At 43.7% G+C, this 14,946-nt stretch overlaps 1 protein-coding gene and 1 pseudogene across 2 annotated transcripts in view; both read right to left on the reverse strand.

Annotated features, from left to right (window-relative positions):
• Positions 1–14,946, reverse strand: part of KAT2B (lysine acetyltransferase 2B) — a 102,408-nt gene that overhangs the window by 68,792 nt on the left and 18,670 nt on the right. The gene's annotated exons all lie outside the window — the stretch shown is intronic.
• LOC137224355 (small nuclear ribonucleoprotein E-like) lies at positions 2,910–5,062 on the reverse strand (annotated as a pseudogene).

The raw sequence follows: 14,946 nt of genomic DNA on the forward strand, positions 1-14,946 counted from the left end.
GTATTACACACGAATAATACACTCTAGTCACGTGACAGCTACCCTCCCCCACTCCAGACTTAATAATATTCTCTATATTCACAAGAAACGAATACAGAAAGAAAGCAAAGAAGGTGTGTGACTTGGGCCTTTGGGTTTTTTATTGTGTTTTTGGTTTGGGTTTCTTTTCTGCTGGCTGGAATCCAAGTACTGCCTCAGAAAAAGGACCGTCCCATACACTTCGGTAACACCGCCCCAAGCGAGCCTCCATGGGGGGGTCAATTCCAAGGGAGTCCATCCATGAAGCTTCCCAAAGGGATGAGCCAGACTCCTGAGGTCCCTGCAACACAGCTGGGGCTCCAGCTGCAACTCTGCCCCGCAGAACTGAAGAAGTCAGCAATCTTGGGGACATGAGGAGGGACACAGCAGTTGAAGCCACATGTGCAGGGTCCTCCAAGTCCTTTGGGGGGGGTCCCAGCTGTAGAAGTGGACAGGGCTCGCCACGTCGTCTGGGATTTTTACCTCTGTGTATTTCCCAGGCCTCCTGTACTAGAATACTATTATTTTAGCAACGCTTGATAGAGATCTTCCTTAACTTCTTCCACTTACTTCACACTTCCCCACCTTCTTAGAGAACAGCAAATATGATTGAGCATTTCAGTGATGACTTCGGTTGTGAAGCAGAGGACAAGGATAGAAAGACATCGATTATTCCCAACTACGCTACCAAGCTACCATGCTGGGTATTCAGGGGTCGTAAGTTGTGGAAGGCAATGTGGAAGGCTTGCACCGAATGACTCAAGCCACTTAGAATTCTGCCCACTTCTGGTGTATCCTTCACCACTCCATCCCTCTCTTATTTACTGCTTCAAATCTGCTGTGGCTGGGAAACCAAAAAATTAATTGTTAGAACAACATGAGACACGGGCAGATTCATTCCGGGCCTTCTACGTGCTCTGTCCAATACGGGAGTCACAAGCCACGCGTGGCTATTGCGCACTTGAAATGTGGCTTGTGCACGTTGAAATGCATTGTGGGCTTAAAATACACAGAGTTAGAAGACGGGCGCGAGGGGAAAAAAGTCTCAGTAATTTTCGTATTCATTACATGTTGAAATGTCAGTAGTTTAGATACATGGAGTTAAATAAGAGATATTAAAATTCATTTGACCTGTTTCTTTTTTACTTTTCTTAATGTGGCCACCAGAACATTTAAAATTACACATGTGGTTCACATTACACTTCCACTGGACAGCACTGGCCTTGAAACAAATCGCAGTAGATTTCTGTGCTTGGGCTTCGTATTAGATCTTTTGTTCCCTCAGACGTCTCTCCTCCCTGCTTTGGATCCTGCCCCCCACCCAACCCTCCATCCCCTCGTGTACCAGATGGCTGAAGTTAACAGGAGTCTGATTTGTAGAAAATTCCAGAATGGCTGCTGCCTTGACCTCACACAGAAAACTCTCCAAGAGAGGAACAGTTTCTGAAGTATAGGCGTGTATAGGAGAGTAAGAAAGAAAGAATAAATAATTGGTAAGGCAGGAAGGGTCAAGGTGGAAGAAGAAAAATCTGCTTTGGATGGTAAGTCCTCTCCAGGGGGCCCCGTGAACCTGGCAAGCCCAACCCGATGGCGCCTCACATTTCATCACAGCGCGGATGGGGAAGGATGGGCCCGAGGAAGGACCTTACACCAGGTACCCCAACGGAGCAGCCCCCCGCGAGTAGCCCCCGTCACCCTCCTCTGTTTGGCCAGGCACCAGGCAGGACCTAGGCAGGACCTACCGTTACCCTCATTGCTCTGCTACTAAGCTGAGCCGGGCCCTGAAATTCTCTGCCGTGAGCCATCCACCTCCTTAGAGACTTGGAAAGGTCTCCGAGGCCATGTTCTTGAGGGGGACACTCATAAGAACCTGCTCCCCGCAAAGCAGCCCGACAGTCTCCGGAGGGCTGGGGGAGACCACCCCCCGCCCCATGGACCTCTCCTCTTCTAATCGTGGGAGAGCTACCTGAAGGGACTCCCACAGCCCCCAGCTTCTCTGAGCGCTTGGTCTGATCCCGCTGCCCTCTCCAAAATGACCTTTGGTTGGAAAAAGAAAAGTGATGACAAAACAAGTTAATTAAGGACAGCAGGACAAACCTAAGAAGAGAAAACAGTGATAGCCAGAAACCCTGAGTTCGGAGACCTACATTCTAAGCCAAAGACTACTATGCATACTGAGTCACTCACTACCACAGGGTGTGCTGAGGGCCTACCATGGGCCGGGTACTTTTGCTGGGTATGGAAGGGAACGAAGAAAGATCCTGCCTGTCCTCAAGGAGCTGACACTGGGGTGCTGCAGGAGAGGGCAAACGGGCAACACCAATAAGCACATCATACAGTATGTCAGAGAGTGACGGCGCTCGGAAAGAAAGATGGAGCGATGGATACAGGGGGGTTCGGGGAACAGTGAGATCGAACGTGCAAGTTCAACCAGGCCTTTTAGAGAGGGTGGCATTCAACCAAAGGCTTGACCGTTAGGGACCTGGCGGAAGAGCATCCCAGGCTCGAAAAGGCGAGCATGCCTGGTCTGCTCAACACAAAGGCCAGCACAGCTAGAGCACAGCAAGCAAAGGAAAGAGCCGCAGACAGCGAGGTAAGGTGGACGTGGCGGGGAATCCTACAAGGCCTCCCGGGCGATGATAAAGACTTTAGCCTGGTTACTTGATCTCTTCCCTTCCTCTCAAACAGGATCCTCCAGGCTTGAAGCAGGGACAGGAATGGAGCGCAAAGACATGAGGCAGGGTGTCTCCAAACTCATTTCTTTCTCTTTCACTTTTTCCTTTAGTCATTAGGGTCAACCATCCCCACTTGCTTTTTTCTTTTTCTTTAATGGCAATCATTAAGGCAAAAAAAAAAAAAAAAAAAGGTCCATCCATTTTCCTGTCCCTAAATTACATGAGCAAATCATCCTATTTCCTTCTTCTGTTAACTTCCAGTCCAGGACCAATGATGCCTTCTATCACATGGAGAAACACCATAATTCCTAATACAATCCAGAACTTAATAAATCTGTGCTATCTGGATAGGAAGGAACGCCAACACCGTCACCGAGGCCCACCGAGGGAACACAGGATTGTCATCAATGTGCCGAGTTGCCTAGTCAAGGGTTTCCTCACTTAGTAAGGCCGAGGAGTTATGTTAGGGTTTGGGGTCAACTGGATAAGGACTGAAGTTCAGAACGCTGAGGAATCATGTGACCTGGGAGTCTGTCCTCAATTTGCCTCAGCAACCCCTTTAGCTTTTGACAAACGTGATGGATTTTGCATCCTGGCAGGTTAGCAACCACAGCCTAAGTCTCCTTCTCTGGCAGGCTGGCTCGGGGCAGGAAGTAAAACTGGCAGGAACTCTGTATAGACCAGAATTAAACCCACCAGAGCCAGCATCTGTGACTCCAGATTCTCGGAGAGACGGTGACCTAGTTAAGCATGAAGTTCCTCATTACGGGAAGCTGAGAAGCCAGCGTGCTCTGAATCCATCCCATACACTCCACATCTACGAGAAGAGCCATCAGCCTGGACAAAAGAGGCTGGACAATAAAAGGTCTGAGTCCACAGGTAAGAAACCCCTCGGTATGTGCTTGGGTCTGATGGGACCTCCCCACTGCTTTTCACACAGTGTGCGGACTGGATTAGCTCAGAAGACACTGCTAATGCGGTGGGTTCTCTCTGCATTTGCAGGGTGGTGAGAAGAATGCACAGGGAGGAGAAGGCAAAGAGTAGATAAGGGACTTCCCTGGTGGCACAGTGGTTAAGAATCCGCCTGCCAGCGCAGGGGACGTGGCTTCGATCCCTGGTCCGAGAAGATCCCACAGGCCACGGAGCAACTAAGCCCATGCACCACAACTGCTGAGCCTGTGCTCTAGAGCCTGCAAGCCACAACTACTGAGCCCACGAGCCGCAACTACTGAAGTCCGTGCACCTAGAGCCTGTGCTCCGCAAGAGAAGCCACCGCAATGAGAAGCCCGCGCACCACAACTAGAGAAAGCCCACGTGCAGCAACAAAGACCCAACACAGACAAAAATAAATAAATTAATTATTTAATTAAATAAATAAAGGGTAGATAAAACACGAGCTTTTCCTGCTTTCTTTCCTGCGCCACCTATCCATTCTTCAAACCATGAGCGCCCACTGCACGACACTCACAGGCCTGGATACTGAGACACAAGAAATCTCTGTGGAACACAGGCTCTAGGCACACGGGCTTCAGCAGTTGTGGCACATGGGCTCAGTAGTTGTGGCTCACAGGCTTAGTTGCTCCACAGCATGTGGGATCTTCCCAGACCAGGGCTCGAACCCATGTCCCCTGCATTGGCAGGCGGATTCTTTTTTTTTTTTAGAAGGAAACAATGTACTTTTTTCTTTTTTTTTTTTTTTTTTTTGCGGTACACGGGCCTCTCACTGTTGTGGCCTCTCCCGTTGCAGAGCACAGGCTCCGGACGCGCAGCGGCCATGGCTCACGGGCCCAGCCGCTCCGTGGCATGTGGGATCTTCCCGGACCGGGGCACGAACCCGCATCCCCTGCATTGGCAGGCGGACTCTCAACCACTGCGCCACCAGGGAAGCCCTAAATATTTTAATAAAAACAATTCCACAGCATTTATTGTCATCTGGTAATAACATAAAGGTGAGCAAAACAATATAAATAAATGCTTTAGAACTACACTCCTAACAAAGGACACCTAAAAAAACTGTACTGCCTTCTCAACAACTTCTCACTTCACTGATCATTTCTAGTTGGAGACACTTTGGAGCAGAGTAATGTTAGCATGATCCGACCCAGTTGTTTTCGTGACTTTGTTTTAGAATGGATCTCTTCTGCATCACCTAATACGAGGTTCATATACTCATCAGTACCAATGATACAGCCCTCGATCCACATATTCACTTGCTCATAAAGCCACACCTGAATCCGAGATCCATTTGGCAAGTATCTGAAGATGAGATGGATGGGCTGCACCATCACCTTCTGCACCTCCTGGCCCTGGCCCCGGTATGCCATGGTGGAAACTCACAAAGACCACACTATCCCGCACGCTACCTCAAAAAAAAATGGCAGGCGGATTCTTAACCACTGCACCACCAAGGAAGTCTGCCCTTGCTTTTTTTATGTCATACTATTTACCTTAAAAATTCAACCTAAATTACAAACAAAAGGTTGAACCATTGGCCTAAAATAGATAAGACTTTGGGATTGAATCAGATAGGTAATGCATACCTATTCCTCCTGAAGCTCTGCTTAGCAACTAGATTCCTGGAAATTTTCCCAGATAACCTGGGAGAATGAGACTGGATGTTCCTGCAGCAAAGCCCTAGGACTAGGATGTTCTTTCATGATATATTGCTTCCTCAGACTCTGGAGCAGCCGAGAGGGCAGGGATGGAGAAAAGGGGCAGAGGAAAAGGGAGCCGGGAAGGTTGAGGCAATCCTCCATCACAAGAGGCCGGCAGGAGACTGGGGAAGGGGCCTTTCTGAGCCCTCCCGCAAGAACTTGTCCCCTTCCTCCGCAGCCCTTCAGCACCTGCCCTCGACCAACCCACAGCAACGATAGGGGAAGGAAGGGAGGCAAACTCATGGTCAGCAAAATGTTCCATCTTAGGTTGAAGCTGGTAGAAAGGCTGCAGGTACACAGTATCAAAGCTGTGGTCAGAAGGGTGGGCCTCACAGTGATATAAATGTGGTTTCAAATCTTAGCTCCAACATTTACTAACTGTATGAACCCGGGGTAAACCCCTTAACCTCCTAAGCTTCCCAAGCTATAAAATGAGTATAAAATACCTATCTCACAAGACTGGTGGGGGCATTAAGTAATGAATGTGGGTAGGAGCTAGAGTGAACACAAGTGGTTATAAAGATGATGGTAATATGCTAGGAGTGCCCTGTTAGGTGAAGGATGAGCTGGAACAAGAGCTCTGTAAGTCGTGATGAACTACAACAGTTAATACTTCAAAGCAAGGACCTGAAGAGGATGCAGCCGATGAAAGTAGCTTCAGGATACTGGCCCCAATCACTAGAGAATCACAGCTCTTACTGAACAAAAGATTGGACAGCTTACAAATGAAAAGTTATGCCCCTCACACATATGATCCAGCAACCCCACTCCTGGGCATTATCCAGACAAAACTCTTAATTTGAAAAGATATATGCACCCCTATGTTCACAGCAGCACTATTCACAATAGCCAAGACATGGAAGCAACCTAAAGGTCCATCAACAGATGAATGGATAAAGAAAATATGGTATATACACATACACACACACACACACACACACACACACACACACACACACACACAAAATGGAATATTACTCAGCCATAAAAAGGAATGAAATAATGCCATTTGCAGCAACATGAATGGACCTAGGGACTATCATACTAAGTGAAGTAAGTCAGACAGAGAAAGACAACTATCATATGATATCGCTTATATGTGGAATCTAAAAAAACAATGATACAAATGAACTTATTTACAAAACAGAGAGTCACAGATGTTGGAAACAAACTTACGGTTACCAAGGGGGAGGGGGGGAGGGATAAACTGGGAGATTGGGATTGACACATACACACTACTATATGTAAAATAGATAACTAATAAGGACCTACAAGGAACTCTACTCAATACTCTGTAATGACCTATATGGGTAAAGAAAATTTAAAAAGACTGGACAGACGTATACGTATAACTGACTCACTTTACTGTACAGCAGAAACTAACACAACATTGTAGATCAACTATACTCCAATAAAAATTAAAAAAAAAAAAAAGTGATGCTCCTTGCAGAATCAATCAGCTCCATTCCCACCACATGTGAGAACAATGGGAAGTCACTCAAAAGGCTCATGGGGTGACCTTGGTGGACATTTTTATAACAGAGTGGATGTGAAGAGAAAGAAATGGCAAGGTTACATATACACAATCACTCAGTAAGAACACAATGTATCAAAACCTATGGGATATGGTTAAGGCAACACATAAAGGAAAACAAAGACCCTTAAATGCATTTACGGGAAAAAACAGAAAGATTAAAAATAAATGAACTAATCATTCAACTCAATAATCTAGAAAAAAAGTAACAAACTCAAGGAAAATTTTTTAAAACTCAAGGAAAATAGACAAAAGAAATCAATGCAAAAAATATTTAAGGAACTCAATAATGAACAGAAGCATATACCTAGCCAGTATTATAAATGGTTGGTTTTTGAAAAGAACATTAAATTAGGGCTTCCCTGGCGGCGCAGTGGTTGAGAGTACGCCTGCCGATGCAGGGGACACGGGTTCGTGCCCCGGTCCGGGAAGATCCCACATGACGCGGAGCGGCTGGACCCATGAGCCATGGCCGCTGAGCCTGCGCGTCTGGAGCCTGTGCTCCGCAATGGGAGAGGCCACGACAGTGAGAGGCCCGTGTACAGCAAAAAAAAAAAAAAAAAAAAAGAACATTAAATTAAACAAACTCTTGGCAAGTCTAATCAAGGGGGAAATAAAGAAGTGAGAAAGGACATAAAATTACAGATTTATTTTATAGCCTAAATAAGTACTCTGTAGAACTTTATACCAATAAATTTGAAAAACTAGATGAAACAGGTGACTTCCTGACTTCCCTCAGAAAATATAAATTATCAAACCTGATTTACTAAGTACTAAAGTTTCTAACAATCCTAGAAGAAGTGAAAAGGGCGTCAAAAATCTACGCCTAAAAAAGGACCTAAAAAAGGACCCAAATAAAAAAAATGTTATAGGAACATTCTAGTTAATTCTCAAGGGTCATCCAACATAAATATTATGTGAACCACAGACAAAATTTTAAATTTTCTAGTAGCCAGATTTCAAAAAGTAAAAGTAGGCGAGATTAAGGTAAGTAATAAATTTATTTCATATAACATCTAAAATGTTACCATTTTAACATGGAATTGGTATAAAAATATTATAAATAAGATATTTTACATAGTTTTTTATGCTAAGTCTTCAAAACCCAAGGGATATCTGACATGGCACATCTCAACTCAAACAAGCCATGTTTCAGATAGTCAATTGTCATTTGTGGCTAGTGGCTACCATATTGGACAGCAGGAAACCAGGTCACTGGTATTGAAAACGGTGCCAAAGCATTATAAAAAGATTAAAAAACACATATCATTCTATGAATTCAGTATAACCCTAACAGTAAAACAAAATACAGAGAGCAAAAAAACATAGAAAAAGTCACCAGCCCAACCTCACAACAACAAAAATGAAATACTTGTAAATCAAATTCAACAATACAGGGGGACTTCCCTGGTGGTCCAGTGGGTAAGACTCCACACTCCCAATGCAGGGGGCCGGGTTCGATCCCTGGTTGGAGAACTAGATCCTACATGCCACAACTAAGAAGCCCTCATGCCGGAACTAAGAAGTCCGCATGCTGCAACCAAGATCCTGCATGCCACAACTAAGACCTGGCACAGCCAAAATAAGTAAATATTTTTTTAAAATTTGACACTACACAATCCAACATCATGCATCTTGACTAGTACATAATAACTAAACTTTATTACAGGAATGCAAAGATAGATCATTTGAAACAAATTAATTCATACATTAACAAATTAAAGGAAGAGAAAATCATTACGACTGATGCCCGAAAAAGCTTTTCAAAGCATTCAAAATTAATTTCTGATTTTTAAAAAAATAGCAAATTTGGTATAGAAGAAAATTATATTAACTTGAAAGCAAACATTATACTAAATAGACATAAAATCACTCCTACTGGGACTTCCCTGGTGGTCCAGTGGTTAAGACTCTGCACTTCCAATGCAGGGGGCACAGGTTCGATCCCTGGTCAGTGAATTAAGATCCCTCATGCCACGCAGCACAGCCAAAAAAAAAAATCATTCCTATTAAAGTCACCAAAACAAGAAAGTCCTGAATATGCCCAGAGTTCAACACTGTACTAGTACTACACAAAAATTATGAATATTGGTAGGCAATTCTTAAAGCTTATCAAAACTAATAAAGAAATTAATAAACTGGCTGGATATAAGAGCAACATAAAACTCAGAAGCTTTTCCATCACCAATAGCCACTCAGAAAATGTAACAGGAAAAAAAAGATCCTAATAGCAAGAGCCATCAAATACGTAGGGTCAAAACTTCAAGATGAGTCAGACCTATATTCAAAAAACTACAACTGTCTACTAAAGATGAATAAATGAAGAAATATGCATTGTTCTTGATAGGAAGACTGAACAGTGTAAAGATATCAATTCTCCTTAATCTATAAATGTTGTAACTCAGGATCAGTTGAGAGGGCATACACTTACAACCCATAATCAAAGTATTAAGATCCAGAGCATATACAGATCATCTACAAAACAATCTGAAAAAGGCAGTCTGATAGAAACAAAATGGCAAATCCAAGTGATTCCAAGAAAAATGAATGCTAATTACAAACAAACCTGTACAAAGTGATCAAAGTAACTATTAATGGGGAAATAAAAAATTAAAAGCCCTGCGATGAAATTTTTAGAAAGCAAAAACAAGAAAAATAAAAGATAAAAACCCTGTGATATATTTCCTCACACTAATTAGTTTGCCAAAAAATAAAAATAAAAGGTTGACATCTTGCAGGGGAAACATGCACCTCATACACATGTGTGGGAGGAAACACTGGTGCAGCCTTTTGGAAGTCAAATTGGAATGTTCCTGCCCTTTGGCCCAACGGCACAATTAGGAAGGGCACCTACAGAAATATTCACATGTGCTCAATTATATTTGTATATACTGTTTATTAAAGCAAAATATAGATATATGTCATCTTATATATATCATATATATGTCATCTAAAATTTGATCGAGAAGAATTTATTAAATTATGTAGCTTGTTACTACCGACTATTGTACCACCTTTATCACACGCTAGGGACTTCCCTGGAGGTCCAGTGGTTAAGACTCTGTGCTTCCAATGCAGAGGCCACATTCGGAAGCAGCAGGTTCGAACCCTGGTCAGGGAACTAAGATCCCACATGCCGCGTAGTGTGGCCAAATTAAAAAAAAAAAAAGGCTAACTCAAGACATGGAAGCAACCTAAGTGTCCATCGACAGATGAATGGATAAAGATGTGAGATACATATATATATTTATAAATATATATATAAAGTAATATTCCATTGTGTATGTATATATATTACATATACAATGCAATATTACTCAGGCATAAGAAAGAATGAAATAATGCCATTTGCAGCAACATGGATGGACCTAGAGATTATAATACTAAGTGAAGTAACTCAAAGACAAATATCATATGATATCACTTATATGTGCAATCGAAATAATGATACAAATGAACTTATTTACAAAACAAAAATAGACTCACAGATATAGAAAACAAAGTTACCAGTGGGGATAGCAGGGAGCAGGGGATAAATGAGGAGTTTGGGATTAACATATACACACTACTATATATAAAACAGATAAACAAGGACCTACTGTATAGCACAGGGAACTATATTCAATACCTTGTCATAACCTATAAGGGAAAAGAATCTGAAAAAGAATATAGGGACTTCCCTGGGGGCGCAGTGGTTAAGAATCCTCCTGCCAATGCAGGGGACACAGGTTTGATCCCTGGTCCAGGAAGATCCCACATGCTGTGCAGCAACTAAGCCCGTGAGCCACAACTACTGAGCCCATGAGCCACCACTACTGGAGCCCGCTCCTAGAGACTGTGACCTGAAATAAGAAGCCACCACAATGAGAAGCCCGCACACCACAACGAAGACCCAACGCAGGCAAAAATAAATAAGTTTATTTTAAAAAGTATATATGTATGTATGTACAATACAAACTGAATCACTTTGCTGTATACCTGAAACTAACACAACATTGTAAATTAACTATACTTCAATTTTTTAAAAAATGGTTTAAAAAAAAAAAGAAGGCGGCTAACTATTTGTGCTGATGTGGGACCTCTCTAGGTCCCGGTAAATGGCAGAAAAGGCAAACCACAGAACAATATATACCATAATCTGATATATGTTTTTTAAAAATAAATGAATAAGCAATTTAAATATATACGAATGTGGGGAATTCCATGGTGGTCCAGTGGTTAGGACTCTGCACTTCCACTGCCAAGGGCCTAGGTTCGATCCCTGGTGGGGAAACTAAGATCCTACAAGGCAGGCAACGCAGCCAAAAATGTGTGTGTGTGTGTGTGTGTGTGTGTGTGTGTGTGTGTGTGTGTATATATGAATGTGGGTGGGTATACAGAGGGCCTAGACAGATACATACTTATGGGGGATGGGGCAAAAGTTGGGGAGGGGAAGGGACATTCCCACTGTACTCTATATTCTTCTCTGTGGTATTCATATTCATGGGTTGCTTGCTAATTTTCTTTAACATTGATTCCTCTGAAGGGAAAACATAATTCCGGAGAGATTCCAACAACAATAACAGAGGCTCAGTATACATCAGTTGTGTGAAGGAGGGTGGAAACCACCTTCTTATCACAGACCACATTTAAGAATTCAAGGATCCAAAACTCTTCTCCCTGTGGGTCTGCTTATAAACCAACCCCTCCCCTCACTGAGGTTCAAGCCAAAAAGTAACAAGCTTGCAACTCTTGGAGAAGACAGTACAGATTTTTAGAGATATTAATCTTAACTTCATGACTGCAAAAGACTCAGAGCAATCAGCCCAGAAAGAAAAGTTTGTGCCTCTTCTTGTCTTAACAGGACAGAATAATGCCACGTCCATGCAGGGGCTGCTAAATGGGTGGGTCACAAATCTCATGGCAGGGAGATTCCTCCCAATAGCCTACTCAATAAAAAATGTTACATCCCAAATATTAACCACATTTATTTAAGCCACTTGTGATAGAAGTGCTTAATAAGCTGTACAACAATGAACCCTGATACTTAAAAATGAACTGAATAAAGGACTTTTCTTTCAAAACTGGCCAACTCGGCTTCCTCCACTGAGTCTTGGGGACCCAGTAGCTTTTACAAAGTAGGTTTTCATTTCTTAAGCTAAGAGGAGGGTAAAGGGAGGGCGAGAAGAGAGGAGAGAGGGCGAAAGTACAGGGCAAAACACTGAGAAGCATAAAAGCTTTGTCAGCGTGTTGGCCAGCACATGGCAGTCCGCCACAAGCCGCTATGCAGCCCTCAGAGAAAGTCCAAGTTGAGATGCATTGTAACTGTAAGATATGCACTGAATTTCAAAGACTTAGTGTCCAAGGGGGAAAAAAGAATGTTAAAATATCTCGTTAAGAATTCTGTTATATTGATTACATGTTATAATGATATTTTGGAATATTACATAAAACATTAAAATTAACGAAATGGAATTGTTTTCTCTCATTTTTTTTAATGTGGTGTGGTGGGTGGAATAGTGTCCCCCCAAAGTTTAGGACCACCTGGAACCTCACAAAGGGAACTTATTTGGAAATAGGATTACTTAAGTATCTTTTTTTTTTTTTTTAAACTTATTTTTGGCTGCGTTGGGTTTCTGTTGCTGTGCGCGGGCTTTCTCTAGTTGTGGTGAGCGGGGGCTACTCTTCGTTGCAGTGTGCAGGCTTCTCACTGCGGTGGCTTCTCTTGTTGCGGAGCACGGGCCCTAGGCACATGGGCTTCAGTAGTTGCAGCATGCAGGCTCAGTAGTTGTGATGCATGGACTTAGTTGCTCCGTGGCATGTGGGATCTTCCCAGACCAGGGCTTAAACCCAGGTCCCCTGCATTGACAGGTGAATTCTTAACCACTGCACCACCAGGGAAGTCCTACTTAAGGATCTTGAGATGAAATTATCCTGATTTAGACTGGGCCCTAAAACCAATAACTGGTTTGTTTGTTTTTTTGCAATACGCGGGCCTTTCACTGTTGTGGCCTCACCCGTTGCGGAGCACAGGCTCCGGACGCGCAGGCTCAGCGGCCATGGCTCACGGGCCCAGCCGCTCCGCGGCATGTGGGACCTTCCCAGACCGGGGCACGAACCCGCATCCCCCGCATCGGCAGGTGGACTCTCAACCACTGCACCACCAGGGAAGCCCAATAACTGGTATTTTTATAAGAGAAAGGAGAGAGGGAGATTTGGAAGCCGAGTCACTGACACTCAGGGAAGATGCCATGTGAGAACGGAGGCGGAGACTGGAGAGACACAACTATAAAACCAAGGAAGGGGAATTCCCTGGCGGTCCAGTGGTTAGGAGTCCGTGCTTTCACTACCATGGGTGTGGGTTCAATCCCTGGTCGGGGAACTAAGATCCCAAAAGTCACGGGGGAAAAAACAAAAACAAAAACAAGAAAGGCCAAGCGTTGCCAGGAATCACCAGATGCTAGAAAAGGCAAGGAAGGATTCTTTCCAGACCCTTCAAAGGGAGCGTGGCCCTGCTGACACCTTGATTTCAGACCTCTGGCCTCCAGAACTCAATTAAAGGAACTTTCTGACAATTTGTTTGTGATCATTTGTTATGGCAGCCCGAGGAAATAAATACAAGTGGCATAAAATAGATAACTAATAAGGACCTACTTTATAGCACAGGGAACTCTACTTAATACTCTGTAATGACGTATATGGGAAAAGAATCTAAAAAAGAGTGGATACATCTATATGTATAACTGATTCACTTTGCTGTACAGCAGAAATTAACAACATTGTAAATCAACTATACTCCAGTGAAAATTTAAAAGAAAATATACAAGTAGCTATAAGGAAATGTCAAGTTACAGATGTGGGCTCACATTCTACTTCTGGTGACACTGCTGCACTAGAGTTTAAAGGGAATTCACCCCCTCAAACCCAAGTCTTCACTATGGAACCTAACAGCTTAGGCAAAGAATAGTCCCCATATTTCTTAAGTGGTTCTAATTGATGAAAGTTATACCCCATTGAGATATCTGGAAGTCTCTCGATTTTGCTCACTTGCTTCTAAATTTTTCATGTTGGTAGGATAGGAAAAATACTTCCTAACATGTGTACAAGCATCATGGGACACTCAGAACCTAAGTGCACAACATTTTTAATATGTATGGGACTTATTGCCCAGTTTACTGAAGGGGACGTATTATGTCCTTGGAAAACATTCAACCATTATCCTCAACTGCCAGCGAAGCATTTTCTGCCAAGTGTCCCAAGCTGCTGCCACCCTGCCCTCTGCCTTGGCCTTCCTATCTCCCTTCCAGATGTTCAGGCCCAGCCACTGTGCTTTGAGATAAGACGTCTCCCTTCAAAACACCTTTCCCATGTCTCTCCTTAATAAGACAAGACAGCTGCTGTTGCAGGGAACTCCCAAGGGGGTTGGCCTCGCAGCTTCAACAAAGTATCAGCTGCAGGACAACCTTTTAGGGCGTGCACTGCCAAGCCAATTACCACCGCAGCTAGCAACCCAGGCACAGGCGGGGAGGCTGCCAGGGGGAGTGCATCTCCCCTCCCCCCCCTACCCCAGGGGCAAGTCTCTGCAGATGTGGCAGCACCATGGCAGCACCGAGAAAGGAAAAGCCACCTCATTGCTTTCGACAGGCCCAGGACAAACATGTTTTTTGCCCCAACAGGATCCAGAGTGAGAGGTCAGAAGAATGCACCAGATTTTGTCAGACTACACAGAAGCCAGGACGGATGATGAGAAGGAAGCAAAACTGGATAAACAAGTGATCATGACCCAGATGACAGGCAGGCAAGGGGGAAGGGTGCTTCCCAGTTCACTCAGCGTCGATGAGAGACGTGAGCATGAAGATATTTGGGTGGCATCCAGAGGAACCGGAGAGAGATGGCCAAGCTGCTAGCAGGGCTCTGTGACGCTTAAAATGCTGGAAAGTCATATTTGCTGGAAAAGTTAAATCAGTGACAGGGACGTCCCACAGCAAAATCACACAGATGGGAAATGTAGGGAGTAAAACTGTGAATCCAACATTTATTAAGAACCAGAAAAAAAAGGCACTTGTATACTTGTTCTTATCTCACC

This window comes from Pseudorca crassidens, chromosome 5 (genome assembly GCF_039906515.1).
Source record: "Pseudorca crassidens isolate mPseCra1 chromosome 5, mPseCra1.hap1, whole genome shotgun sequence".
Classification (NCBI taxonomy): Eukaryota; Metazoa; Chordata; class Mammalia; order Artiodactyla; family Delphinidae; genus Pseudorca; species Pseudorca crassidens.